Source organism: Anthonomus grandis, chromosome 2 (genome assembly GCF_022605725.1).
Source record: "Anthonomus grandis grandis chromosome 2, icAntGran1.3, whole genome shotgun sequence".
Taxonomy (NCBI): domain Eukaryota; kingdom Metazoa; phylum Arthropoda; class Insecta; order Coleoptera; family Curculionidae; genus Anthonomus; species Anthonomus grandis.
Window position 1 is genome coordinate 16,239,003 of NC_065547.1, and position 15,495 is coordinate 16,254,497.

General features: G+C 35.0%; 1 protein-coding gene and 1 non-coding gene across 4 annotated transcripts in view; both read left to right on the top strand.

Moving 5' to 3' along the window:
* LOC126733599 (DNA repair protein REV1) overlaps window positions 1-15,495 on the top strand; it is a 243,002-nt gene that overhangs the window by 14,896 nt on the left and 212,611 nt on the right. The gene's annotated exons all lie outside the window — the stretch shown is intronic.
* On the top strand, window positions 7,200-7,415 carry LOC126733662 (small nucleolar RNA U3). The gene has a single exon (XR_007659813.1). It is a non-coding gene; the product is annotated as a small nucleolar RNA U3 (small nucleolar RNA).

Consider the following 15,495-nt stretch of genomic DNA (forward strand, 5'->3'; position numbering starts at 1 on the left):
TTTTATTAATATTTGCTGTCATACTGTAAGTAATTGATAATATTAAAAGCCATATTATTATGGGTTGCTTATTTTTCTGATGCTTTGACTAAAATAAGTTTCTTTAGCTCTTCGGCGTGATGTTGTTGTAGGTTCTTCGATGACAAATTACTGTAAATAAATAATATCTTTATTTAGCAAAAGCTACATTCAATAAAAACATAAATAAAAATAAAGTAAAAGTATAAGTTGGCCATAACTGTATCAGGACGGTTTGTCCATGGATGGTCTCGGTAATCCAGAAACAGCATCCCGGTTCCAGAAATATCCTGTCAGAGGTAGACCATAAATTAAAACTAGACTTAAGCTAAACATTATTTCCTTGCCCACTTATTAAAAGCACAGTTAATTGTTGTGTGCCTTATAATAATGAAAATAATGTCGACTCAGGTTGATCGAGTCGGTTGCAATCAGCCGATGACACACATTTGGAACTTGGTTGACCTTGCTGACTAGATACATTGGTCCCCCCGTGTAACACTTAGAAATGCTTCAGTAGTTCCAAGAAGCTGTAACCAGTATCCCGGTTGGCCCAAAAATACCCAGTCAACAGATAAACCAACAATCAAGATGATGATTGGAGCGGAAACAATGCATACTATAGTAAAACTTAATAAACTACATAATTAAAATAAAATAACAAACACAATTTTACTTATTCATAATAAATTTTCTCAAGAGCCCTCTCAATTGATTTAAAGTAATACAATTTTTGATGTTAGCAGGCAAGTTGTTAAATAGGATTAAACCTTTGTATAGAACTGAATTATGCATTTGGGTTGTGTTACATCTGTCGACTAGTATGAAGTCTATACGATTTCTCGTATTATAGTTATGTATATCTCCAAAAACTCTTAATTTATTACAAATATAATCGGGGAGCATCTGATGTTTTAATTTAAAAATAAACAAATAAACGTTATACAAAATTCTTTGATGTACAGACAACATATCTAGGACACCCAACATAGAGACAACAGGCGTGTAACGATTACAATTTAGAATCAATCTCATAGCCCTATTTTGAAGTCAATTCTATACTGTGGCAAGTTAAACAATAATGTTGAACAGAACTGTAAATGAGGAAGCGCAATGGCGTTGTAAAGTTTTAATTTGATGTACATTGACAAATTTTTTCCAATTCTTGTGATAAATCCAACTTTTTTGAAAATTTTCTCATTACATAATCTGCATGAGCATGGAAATTCAGATTTGCATCGAAAATTGTTCCCAAATATATAATTTTTTTGGCATACAAAATACTTTCCCCATTAACAGAAATCTGTATATTGCCCATGTCTATAGAACTTAATCTAGATTTCTTGCCAAATATACAAAATTTGGATTTACTTGCATTTAAACTAAGTTTATTTCTACAGAGCCAGATGAATAAGTTATTGAGTTCAACGTTCATGACCTGTTGCAGTTGATGAATGTCTTTACCCACCACATATAACATTGTATCGTCCGCAAACAACACCACATTACACCCCCGCACTACCTCCACCATATCGTTGACATACAATAAAAATAGCAATAAAAATAGCAAAGGGCCCAAGACCGTTCCCTGCGGTACACCATGCTTTACATTAACACTTTCATATGAACTATTTTTGTACATGACTCGCTGAACTCTACCACTTAGATAAGATTGAAACCACTTCAATACATTATGTTTAAGGCCTAACCGTTCTAATTTCCTAATTAACATTTCTCTACTCACGGTTTCAAACGCTCTCTTAAAATCCAAAAATACAGCAAGTACTAGATTAGAGTCAAGGGCCCTGAGAAAATTATAAATATAATTTTTATTTAGTAATCATTAGTAATTAAGTGACGTTATTCTTACTTGAAAGTGTGGTTCTATTTGCATCGTTTATTAATGTTTTTTGGCACACTGCAAATTATTCTCGATATTTATTATTTATTTATACACGGGATCAACCCCATTACAAAAAATATATATATTTCTGAAAAAGAAATAAAAGCTATACTACCTAACCACTAATTACTAACTAACAATAATTATCAGACTTAATCTTAATACCAAGGATAATAAAACCGTTTTACAAGTAGTAACAATATTCTCTCAAAATCAGAACAATTAACAATGCAAAAATTAGCTAAGAAAAAAAACAAAATATATTATTATCAATGACAATGATCAAATGTATTTCAATTTATTAATCATGGAGCAAAATTAATTCAAAAAACAAAATCCTACAAACTCTTAATAAGACTCCTAAAATGCAATAAGGAAATTCCCAAAACTTCAATTCCAGTAGAGTTTACCAGCCTCAAGGTCCTTTCGACAGGCGAGTGCATAGCATAGTTGGTACGGTGATAAGGCAAAGAAAACAATCGATTTGCCCTCAGATTACGGTATGGAATATTAAATGAAATCCTATTAAGTAGTTCAGGTCAAATCACAAGGCCATTCAAAAGTTTATAGATAAACACCAAATCATTCTCAGTGCGTCTCTTAAGTAAACTCCGCATATTCAGCAAGTTCATTGCTTCATCATAACAATGGTCATTAGGAACTGGAATGCGAAGTTTATAAAGGCAGAATCGTAGAAATTTATTTTGAACCCTCTCCAGTGCCATACAATTATTCATGTACAGAGGAGACCAAATTATTGATCCATACTCCAACAAAGAGACAACAAGTGATATGTACAACCTTTTGCAAGTTTCAACCGACAGATCCTTACAATTGCGCAGGACAAAACCAAGGACCTTAGATGCTTTAGTTATAATAGTATTTACATGAGTATTAAAACTCAATTGTTCATCAAAAAAGATACCAAGGTGCTTTACTACTTCAGTGTACCTAAGATTAACATTATCAATAGTATAGGAGGAAGTTACCCGTTTGTTTCTTTTGTAGAAACTAATGTTACTGCATTTACCCACATTCAGAGCCAAACTATTACCAACACACCATTCACACAATCTATTCAGATCATCTTGCAAGAGAACCATGTCTTGTTCTGAACTGATCACCCTATAAAATGCTATATTATGGGGCCGTTTTTTTGTGCCCTGAAGTTCTAATTTCGTAGGACGTCCAGCTTGAATTCTTCCTACTGAAATACCTCTAGCTTTTCGGCGTAAAATAGAGGTTGTACTGGTTGTACTTTAATTTTTCTTGATCTCCTACCGGTTGTTTTGTGACACACAAATGACATGATCTGTAATGGCGTCTGTAAAGTTTTTAGTATAGCTGCAAATTCCTATACAAAGAAATACTTGTCAAGACCTATTTGGTCAATGGGCATGTTAAACTGTGATGATGCTCCTAACTCCGCTTGCTGAGAAGTAGTATGATCAGATATGTGTTCATTTGATGTTCCTCCATGCACAGGTGCGTTGATGTCTTCAAAGAACGACAAAGGAGTTTCTTTTCCTAGAGCCAGATATGCAAGCTGTTGGCGGTCATTTTCAGTTAGCAGCAGGGAAGATTTGAACATAATACCGTACTTATTGTCAACTGCTAGTAAGTGTTTGCAGAAGCGGCCACCAGTTCCACTTGGACAAGTGCAAAATGCAATTTTACTATCAACTATGTAGTACTCTAATGTTTGTTCGCTCTGAACTTTAAATGTTTTTTCATCAACCTGTGTTGTATCTGTGCTATATTTTTGGATCTCTCAAAAAATGTCTGATAGTCCAGTATCATTTATCATTTTTCTTGAATTAGCAAAATGTATCAGCCTTTTTCTGTGATATATCTCGAATGTCTTAAGCACAAAATCTGCCAAAGCACACATGTTAAAGGCTTTACACCTCTGAAGGACGATATCTTTAAAAATTCGTATAGAAGCCACAATAATTATTCGTATTCTGGCCTCTATTTATCGTAAATCGACAAAAAGGTAACGCCCATTCTTCGCGCCTCTCCCATAAATCTCTTAAATGCTTCATTAGTTTGGGGTTGGTATTTACAGCATCATGTTCTTTCATCCTTATAAAACAATCATTAGCACTTTCTTCGGTAATGGAAAACAAAATGTTGCGAAACAAGTTCATTATTAATTTTCGATTCTCTTTTGGGATGTTGTTGTCTTTTAACCAGAGCCACCGCCAAAGCGCCTGAGTTACGTGGAAAATACACAGTAATAAAGTACTATTTGGAAATACCATTTTAAGAGCGTTTCGCATTGCTGTTGAATCATCAGTCATTATAACTGGAGGCGAAAATAATAATTCAGTAGTTTTTTCTAATGCTTTTAGGCTACTGCAAATGGTGCCGCGCCTACCTTGGTGGGAACGAAAAAAAGGACACACTTGTATTGCTCTGATCATATGATAAGCTGGAATCTATAAATAATATTTCATTCGCAAATCCACCTGCAAACAATCCTCTCATAATAGGCGTGATAATAACGACAATAGTCGGATCTTCTTTTATATATATTTCGCCTTCCGAAAGATTGGCCTGCTTCTTCTTTAAAATTTCAATCGCGCTACTCACATCTCTTTCGCCGTATCGTTCATTTCGCCATTTTTTATATAAATAGTGTACTTGCGTTTCCATAGGGTTTTTTTGAGCATTTGCTAAGCATTCAACAACCCCCGAATCGCCATTTTCAGCCAATTCCATTTCGTTGAATTTTTTTGCTGCTGCAGGAGTCATCCCTGATTCAAAATATGACACAAATATTGCCTTGACGACATCACTGCAACGTAAGAGGTTGTAAGCCAACATGCAATTTGTGACTATGTACATAATGTATATCTATTAAAACGTGTAATCCTTCTTTAAGTAATTTAGATTTTTTTAGTGTTATGTGTTTGTTTTAAAAATTTTATGCTGATATTTGCATGGCAATTGTAATTACCCTTCTCTCCTTTCTTTTTATTTTTTACCTTATTTTTTAGTGAAAGATGGCATAAATACCTTTTACGAAATTCAAATCGTTGGCCCTCACGAATGCATTTTTCAACAACCCAATTGCTTGCTGTTTTATTGGGAAAAGCCTGTATAAACTTGTCACATTTTTCATCATAGTTTTCACCACTCAACTTGCATTGAAACGACACAGTAAAACTTTCGACACTTTGACCATCCATTTTTACAATTCGATAGTCTGTTAATATTGCACTAAGTAACGTTTTAATAGTTTCTTCCATTTTATTGTAGTTAAATTGTTAAATAACTTTTTGTTCATAAACAACCGAATACCGAGCCGCTTAATGTATTGTAATATAAGTAATGTAAAGATAACCTCTAAAGAAACACTTGCCGTACTAAAGCAGCATTTACAGAATATTACGCCGCGTATAGACCGGAAAATCCTACTCCAATATAGCACCATCCAGGACTATATTGAAGTAGGTTTTCTGCATGATTAACGCATAAAAATCCTAGTCTATTTGGTCACCGCCTGGGGGACGTATTGAAGTAGTTTTTCTATTTACGCGCGCGGTCCTCTTCTATGATATCTGTTAGAGCTGAGTCGATGGCATTTTATAACAAATCTAAGTACATATCGCCTGTTAAATTTCCAGGGAGGAAAATTAAAAGGGCCCACAAAGGAATTTCCAAAAATACCAGCCCATACAACTTCTGGGGGGTTGTGTGTGTGTTTCGTGGAAAATCCTTGGATTGTTATCCGAATAACGGCAATTGTGGCGATTCACTAAATTATTTAGGAAGAAAGAACACTCGTCCGAAAAACACACATTAAATATGAAATTATTATTGTTTAACGCTCGCTCACTCATAACTTCGCAAAACTGCAAGCGACGGTTAGCGAATTTTATAGGGGTGGAACTTGTATTTCTTCAATACCCTTTGGACACTTATTCGAGACACACCCGTTGCAATGGCCAATTGTCTTGTTTTTAGCGTACTATCCATTGCAACTTTCCCGAAAACTGCAGTCTACATAGCTTCACGAAACCCTGCATTTTCAATATGCCTCTTTTTGTTATGAACTGAACCTGTTTAGCGAAACTTTGCAACCAATTCCCGAGCAATTTTGCCAGAGAGATGTTTCTCAGGATGCCGTTCATTAAATAAATCAGCGACCCGATTTCCACACTCATTGTTTAAAAAAAAAAGCTCAATAATCTCTACTCTTTCTGCAATTGAGTACACCATAATTGATGATAAATTTAAAGGGTCAACAATGTTTAAACACTTTAACCATAAAACAGGTATTTAGCAAAACTACTTGACCTAATTTAAAGGGGAAGACAACAACCGGGTATTTTTATTCACTAAACGTGAAAGAAAGAATTTGTCGCAACGACAAGTTCATTTAAAAGACAAAAAATTGTTTCTCGCATCCTTAGCGTTTGTTTACTTGAAATGATTAAATTAGTGTTTCGACTTAAAGATGTGTTCTATGTTCAATCTGGGTTCAGTCTCACTCTCTCAATAAATTTTAATGATATCATCAGACATTACTGTTCAACTTTCAAGAACTCATATTTCGTGAACGAGTCACTCGATTTTTAAAAACTAAGCAGCGTTGTATAGGGAATGGCAAGACCTTTTTAAGGAGGTATCACTTAACTCCCCGTCCCATTTGGAAAAAATTAGGGGATGTCACTCCCGCTTAGGGAGTTGAGTTTTTTGAAATGGTTTTTATGTCAAAAGTTGTCCCCCTGACAAACATACTTGACGTGTTTTTGGATTTTGCCGAAAAGTTTCTTCCTACCCTGTAATGCCTTGCGGTACGTTTTCGATGGGCCACCCTGTATAAAAAATTAAAGAATAAATTAATACTGGCACTTTGTGAATGAGTTATTCATCTCCCTCTTATGAATGATCATGTATGCAGTACATAAAGGCGATCCACATCTCTTACATATATACTCATTATACCAAAGTTCTGTTTGGTAGAATCTAATTTTTTTTTAAATATAACTGAGATAGATATAAGTAAAACAGAACTGTAGAAATTCTTTGCTTAATCCATTTATTTCCACATGTTTCTTTCTATAACAGACCTAGTCTTTTGTCTAGCGCCTCCACCATACTTCCAACGTGATCATGTGAAAAAAATCAATGCAGACGCGGAGTCAAGTGGGGACAAAATCCATACGGGTCGACTCGACGATCTCTCAACAGATTTCGCCACGTGCACGCGCATACCGCAACCGTTTCGCTCACTTCGTTCATCTGACAAATGTTCACAATTTTCTGCAAGATCATACTTCACAGGATCATTTCTGTAGTAGATCTTCGCATACTCTCTACTCAAAAGTAGAGTTGTCGCAACCATGAGGATGAGACACAGTCTCAATTCCTGAGCGTGAGATATGATCTCGATTTGCCACTTGTGGGTGAAACGGTGATCCACGATGATCGTTCAACCCGCTAACTTGTTAACGGGGTATGGAATTGAGGCAGTCTGAGTGGTTGCAATTTTATTTAATTTGAAAATAGATTCATGTGATTCCATGTGTGAATCGAGCGGTTTTTTTACCAGTGGTACCCAAGCCAACTGCTTCTTTTGGTTTACTTTTTCGTCGTTTCGTAATTCTGTCAATCGTTTGTTACGAGGGTTTTTAATATTAAACAACGGAAAGCGTTCATCAAAGATTTTATTTGTCACCCAAAATTTTACAGACAAGGTGCGACTTATCTTCCGATAATTTATTGCGTATATCTGATCCCGTTTCGGGTTTCGAGAGAGTGAAATATTTTACCTGACCTAAGCATAACAAAAATGTAGAAAAAGATTAACATTGGTGACTAACGGAATTTATGCAAAATAAATGATATACTGTATGTGCAGATATTAGTAAATAATATTATGATTATTATTAGTATTTATAATAATCATTGTAAGAAAGAATATTAATATGTATAAATATATATCTAACAATAATGATATATATACATGTACATAAATATATATGATATACATAAATAATTAAATATTAATAACAGGACGTAACACTCGGCCACCCTACTTTTTGGTCGTCCTCGACTTCCTTTTATTTTCTCTGAAAACAATTGTTATCAATCGCTCTATTGATGGCATTATGCCGACTCAAGGATTAAGCTGACTGAACGAAAAATGAAGAACCGTGGGACGGGAGAGAAACGCGGGGACTTGAGACTCGGCGGGCTCTGACGATACATTTTATTACGGTCAACATTAGATGTTGTTATAATGTTTATTTTAATATTATTCATTTAGTTTAACTCTTTGTTCGTTTCGTTTAAGGACCATTAAAGTTTAAAGTAAAGAGTGTGGTTGTTATTTCTAACATCAGAAAGTGGGATTTTGGTGTCCGGTTAAATACTAATTATACGTGTTACATCTGTGTTTGTGATGCCAAGAGAATCCTGCCCTTTATCTACTCCTGACAGGATGTCACCTCCACCTGGCGTGCGAAATATAGAACGCCTACCTGCTGCTGAAGATCATGCGCATTTACGAAGTTATACACCCCCCATTGACCCTCCTATAACTCCACAACTTGTGGCTGTACAAACCCACCATGGGCAGGATGGTAGTGAGCTAAGTACCCAGAGTTTTAATACTTTTAGTAATGCTTTGCTTCAGGGGATCGAAAGAATGGTTAATAATAGAAGTGAACCTAAGTTTTTAGGGTTAACAACTGGTAATAACATTATTAGTGAATTCGACCCCTTGAAACATGATTTGAATCACTGGCTACAGTCCGTAGATGAGTATTCTTCAATGTACGGCTGGCCTGATATGGTGATTACTCATTTGGCGCTAAGTAAACTGCGAGGGCCGGCAGAAATTTGGTACAGAGGGCTGCCGTCTCGAATTTTTACTTGGCCCGAATGGAAAAGTTTACTTTTAAAGCATTTTAAGCCTACCAGAGATTTACATAAACTTATAAAGGAAATGATTTCTTTTAATTATGGTAAAACGCAGCAGAGTCTTTATTCATATACATTTGAAAAACTAACATTAATCAATAAAATGGGGTTAAATATTTCTGACTCTGATAAGGTAAATTTAATACTGGGAGGAATCGGTAACGAACAAATAAGGTTTTCTGTGGAAACAGCAGGAATTACCGATCCTGCCATATTGGCGCGTCATTTAAAAATGATCGATGATCAAAACAAATCACTCGACCAAGATATGCAAAATTTCACAGGGGTTAGTTATAATTTAGGCGACGAAGGCCCATCGACTGGTCAGCAAAATTTTGGTAGCATTAAAAATCGATTAAAATGTTATAATTGTAAAGCTAGGGGCCATTATAAAAACCAATGTCCATCTAAATACGCTACAGGTAAAGCACTAGCCCCTTATCAGAAAAACTATAAACAAGTTAATTTTACTAAAACCAGCTCGGACTCAACAATGAATACTTTTATAAAAACCATTTTAATCGAAAATGTCTCAATAAAATGTTTTATTGACTTCGGCAGCGAATGTTCTTTAATTCATCAAAATATGGTAAATAAACTTAATCTTAAAACATTTACTCTCAATAAGCCTATTCATATTTCCACGATATCCGATAATACGTTGGAACTTAATCGTTATGTGACGGTAAAAGTAAACATTGACGATGTTCAGCGGAACATTTCTTTGTACGTTGTAAATAAAAATATTGCGAACGCCGATATTCTTGTGGGTCAAAACTTTACCGAATTGAGTGACGTTTGTTATGAGAAACTTAATGGGGTTTTACGCTTTATTTCGAACACGGCTTCAACTGTTCAACTTGATAATAAAAACGTTAAAATTGGTATTAAAGATAATTTTGCGACAGAAGCGGTTTTGAAGTTATTAAATTCTTATACAGGGTTATTTGCACGAAGCGCTTTTGATGTTGGAACTTGCGATGAGGTCATGCACATAAAACTGAAATCTGATCAGCCAGTGATGTTTAGACCAAGACGTTATTCCGAAGCAGAGCGGGACGTTATCAGAAATATTATAAACGATTTATTAGAAAACAAAATTATAAGAGAATCGACCTCACCTTATTCGAGTCAGGTTTTATTAGTTGCCAAAAAGGGAGGTGAGTCACGTCTTTGTGTTGATTATCGGGCGCTAAATAAATTAACAGAATTCGACAGGTATCCGATTCCTTTGATAGAAGAGCAAATAGATCGATTAGCAGGTTATAAATATTTTTGTAGCCTTGACTTAGCTTCGGGATATTATCAAATTCCGATGAGTCCAGAATCAATTCCCAAAACGGCTTTTATCACGCAGGACGGTCACTACGAGTTTTTAAAAGTGCCGTTTGGACTTACAAACGCTCCATCGGTTTTTCAACGAGTGATTAATAAAATTCTTGGTAATTTGAGATTTTCAAAAGTATTGGTTTACTTGGATGATATTTTAATTCCAGGAAAAACTGTTGAAGAAGCCATGGAGACACTTAAAATCGTTCTGGACCTTATCAGTAAAAATAATCTTAAACTTAAATTGTCAAAGTGCTCCTTCTTGCAAACGAATATACAATTTTTATGGATATGAGATTTCGGACTCTACTATTAAACCCAATCATGAAAAAACGTTAGCGGTTGAAAAGTTTCCGATTCCCACAAATATTCATCAGGTGCGACAATACCTGGGTCTTACGGGATATTTTCGAAAATTTATTACACATTACGCTGAAAAATCAAAACCTTTAACGGAACTTTTGCATAAAGATAAACAGTGGAAATGGGAAACTTCTCAACAAGAGTCATTTGATGTTTTGAAGCAATTGTTGGTAAACAAACCTGTTCTTAATATTTTTGATAAAAATTTAGAGTGTCGGTTATACACGGATGCTAGTCGAATTGGTATCGCAGGTTGTCTGATGCAAGTTAAAAATAATAAAGAACACACAGTGGCATATTTTAGTAAACAGACTTCTCCCGCGGAGCAAAAATACCATTCATATGTTTTGGAGGCATTAGCAATTGTTGAATCGGTAAAAAGATTTAGACAATATCTAGTAGGTAGACCTTTCATAATTGTCACTGATTGCTCGGCGGTTGTTAGTACCTTCAAAAAGTCAGAATTAAATGCAAAAATAGGACGCTGGGTGTTAGAGTTAAGTGAATATCAATATGAAATTAAACATCGCTCTGGTCAACAAATGAGACACGTGGATGCCCTCAGCAGAAACCCAGTTAAACAGGAAAATAATAATTGCGATACTCTCGAAGTCAGTATTAATACAATAGTAATAACGGAAGGAGATTGGTTACGCACTGCCCAAGAAAACGATGATAAAATACGGGATATTAAAAATATTTTAGAAACGGGAAATTTCGAAAAACAAAAACACATTTTTAATGAATACGAATTAAAAGGTGAAAAAGTTTATAAAATAACCCCTTTTGGTTCACGGTGGGTTGTCCCAAAGAAAGCAAGGTTTCAAATTGTCCGGTTAAACCACGATGATGTTGGCCATTTTGCAGGGGAGAAAACATTTGAATTAATATCACAAAAATACTGGTTTCCTCATATGCGGCATTTTATTATTAAATATATAAAGAACTGTTTAAATTGTTTATATTTTAAAACTACTGGAAATAGAAAACCGGGCTATCTCCATCCAATTCCAAAAATACCTCGCCCCTTTCATACTTTGCATATCGACCATTTAGGCCCCTTTATAAAATCAAAAAGCGGTAACACTCAAGTACTTGTTATTATAGATGCGTTTACAAAATTTATATTTATATATTCTGTACCCAGTACAAGAACTAAATTCGTTGTTAGCGCCTTGGAAGAAATCATAAAAGTTTTTGGGGCCCCTTGTCGTATTATTAGCGATCGAGGCAAAGCATTTACGTCTCACAAATTTAAACAATTTTGTAAATCACGCGGTATATCTCACTACTTAAATGCCGTTGGTTTGCCACGTGGGAATGGACAAGTGGAGCGGTACAATAGGACGATTATTGACTCCCTGTCAACAATGGGTGCCAATGGTGATGATGACGAGTGGGACCAGAATATTTTAAATATTCAATTAGGGTTAAATGGCAGCATAAATAAAGCCCTAAATGCCAGTCCTAGTGAAGTTTTGTTTGGTTTCCGTGTTTCGGGTCAGGTAGCTTATAACCCGCCTGAATTAAGTAGCTATGTAGATGTTACAGCTCTTCGTAGTCAAATCGTTGCGGATACGGAAAATTATCAGACACGACAAAAACAACGATTTGATCAAAAGAGATGTTCACCCGTAACGTACAAATTGGGTGACTTGGTACTATTGAAAATAACCTCCTTTCCGGCTACAGGTAGTAGTCGTAAATTATTGCCAAAGTGGAAAGGTCCTTTCAGAGTATCGAAGATTCTGGGCAATGATCGTTATGAAGTAAGAGAAATTCCAGGAATGCATCGATCTCAAAATCCCTATGTCGGGGTTACTGCGACTGAAAACCTAAAACCCTGGATTAAATTATAAATTGTTCATTTAAGGTACGCATCCAATTCTTGAATCATCTTTTCTTTTGTTGAGTTAGAGTGTGGTAATTCTATCTTCGGGAGTAGGTTAAAAGCCGGTACTCCGAGTGGCAGTAGCGCTCAGACGAAGCATAAGAATACCCAGATTACTCAGAAGTGCTCACAAAAGAGAACTTTTAATAGTTATTCTGCTATGTAGAGTGTGGTGTTTCTATCTTGGAAGTAGGGTTCGACCTGGTACTTCGAGTAATAGTAATTACTCAGACAAGATAAAATACCCAGATTACTCAGATTTACATGGTAGAATGATAAATTAACGACCCTGTCTGAAAAAAAAAAAAAAAAAAAAAAAACTAACACTAAAAGTTAGTTAAAGTTATGTGGTTTCTTCCAGAGTCAGCCGAGTAGACGACTGATCTGGTTCAGCAGAGTGAGGACACTCTAAGAGGTCAGGAAGGGCCGAATGTTATCAATCGCTCTATTGATGGCATTATGCCGACTCAAGGATTAAGCTGACTGAACGAAAAATGAAGAACCGTGGGACGGGAGAGAAACGCGGGGACTTGAGACTCGGCGGGCTCTGACGATACATTTTATTACGGTCAACATTAGATGTTGTTATAATGTTTATTTTAATATTATTCATTTAGTTTAACTCTTTGTTCATTTCGTTTAAGGACCATTAAAGTTTAAAGTAAAGAGTGTGGTTGTTATTTCTAACACAATAAAATATCATTTCAATTTATATAAGCATTTTGTCTTTTGTCTCTTTTTTTTTTTCTATGAGCATTCAGTTTTTGTTTTGTTGGTTTTATGCTCCCATTAGAGCTCTGTTTTTTTTTTATGCCCATAAAGGCGTTTTTAGTTTATTTTTATTATTTTAGTTTTATGCTCCCATTAGAGCTCTATTTTTTTTTAATTTTTTTTTTATCCCTCTAACAAATCTAAAAGTTCATCTGTACTATTTATTGAACTATCCGAATCGGATTGTTCCCAAACTCCACCAGTATATACTTTTAGCTGATCCACCGGGACAGTTACTGAGTACTTCTTATACCCTTCATGCCCTTTAAAGCAGAAATTGTATATCTGTCATTTGAATGGACTTTGCTAATTTTATATGGGCCTCCATATTTAAGACCCGTTTTTTTATATACATCTGTGTTTGCGGTTCCTGAACCAGCCCACAGTACTAGATCGCCCACTTTATAGGATTTTGCAGGTTTTCTTTTAGAATCAAAAATTCGTTTCATTTTTAATGCCTGTTTATCCATGTTTTTTTTTGCAATTTGCGAATCTTGTGTTCTGTTTACCTTTGGATTGGTACAGTCTAAAGCAGGATGTTTAAGTTGGTCAAACCCAAACATTAATTTGTGAGGAGACATTCCTGTACTGGAATTTATGGAGTTATTAATACCCCATACCACATCCGGTAAAACTAAACACCATTCGCTTTCATCAGATATACTTGTATTAATGGCAGTTGTTAAAGTTAGGTTATACCTTTCCACTTGACCATTTGATCTGGGTGAAGCTACAGCATTTAAAATGTGTTGAAATTTGTGAGATTGTGAGATTGAGAAAAGTCTTTAAACTGTTTACTTTTGAAAGCCTTTCCGCAATCTGAAACAATTCTTTTAGGCACAGAAAATAAACTAAAAAGGTCTTTTAAATGTTTTATTGTTTCACCCGATTGAACGGTTTTTGATGGTCTTGCAAATAAATATTTAGAGTATGAGTCAACTACCATTAATATGTAAGAATATCCACCTACACTTTTTGTATATGGGCCTAGATGGTCAATATGCCATGTGTGTAAAGGCTGATTTGGTTTGTCAATTGGGAAAAGAAAACCCTCTTTTCTTCCGTCTTGACCCCGTTTATATGCACAGTCTAGACAGGCAAAAACATATTTTTTTATAAATTTTGTCATTCCTTTAAACCAAAATGTACTTTTAATTAGTGACTCACATTTTTTATAGCCTAAATGGCCAATATCATCATGGTATTTCCGCAGAATATTAAATCTTGCAGATTTAGGAATGACAACTTTTTCTTTTTTATCTGCGGTTTTCCTATAAAGTCTGTGATCTTTTATAACATATGTATTTTTTGTTTGTTTGTCACAATCGTGAGATTTTAATTTTTTGTAAATTAGATTTATTGCCGGATCTTGCAATTGAATGCTTAGGAACCAATCTTGTGTTCCAATAGTTAGGATATTATTAGATGTAGGGATATTTCGACTAAGTGCGTCGACGTGGAGCATTTTGTTTCCAGGGCGATGATTTATTTCAAAATCATAATCCTGTATGCTTAACCACCATCGAGCAATTCGAGGAAGTAAGTCGCGTTTTATAAATGTAGAGCGCACTGCAGCGCAATCAGTGATAACGGTAAAATGTATCCCTGCCAAATAAATATGGAACCTTTTGATGGACTCGACTACAGCTAATGTTTCGAGTTCATAAGAATGAAAAACTTTTTCGTCTCTGCTAGTGGCTCTACTAAAATACATGACTGGTTTAAAAAGACCCTCGTGGTTTTGTAATAAAATACCCGCTACACCCGATGAGCTTGCATCGGTATGAAGCTGAGTTTCTAGATTTGGGTCATAAATAGTTAGAATTGGTCTGGAGGTTAATAACATTTTAATTTTGTTAAAAGCATTTTCTTGTGCTTCCGACCAAGTCCATGCAGCATCTTTTTTTAATAAATCGGTTAGAGGAGAAATTATCATTGCATGATTTTTAATAAATTTCCTAAAATACGAACTTAGTCCCAAAAATTGGCGTACTTGATGCAATGTTTGGGGTTTTGGAAAATTTGCTACAGCATTTATTTTATGTTGACCCGGTTTAATTCCCTCTAAACTGATTTCGTAACCTAAATAATTTATGCATGTTTCAAAGAAATAACATTTTTCGATATTTAACTTTAAATTTGCGCTTTTCAAAATTTCCAATACCATTTTTAAAATTTCTAAAAGCTCTTGAACTGTTTCAGCGGAGAGTAAAATGTCATCTATATATATGCTGATTTTACCCTTTAACCAGACAAAAAGATTATTGATTAGTCGCTGAAATGT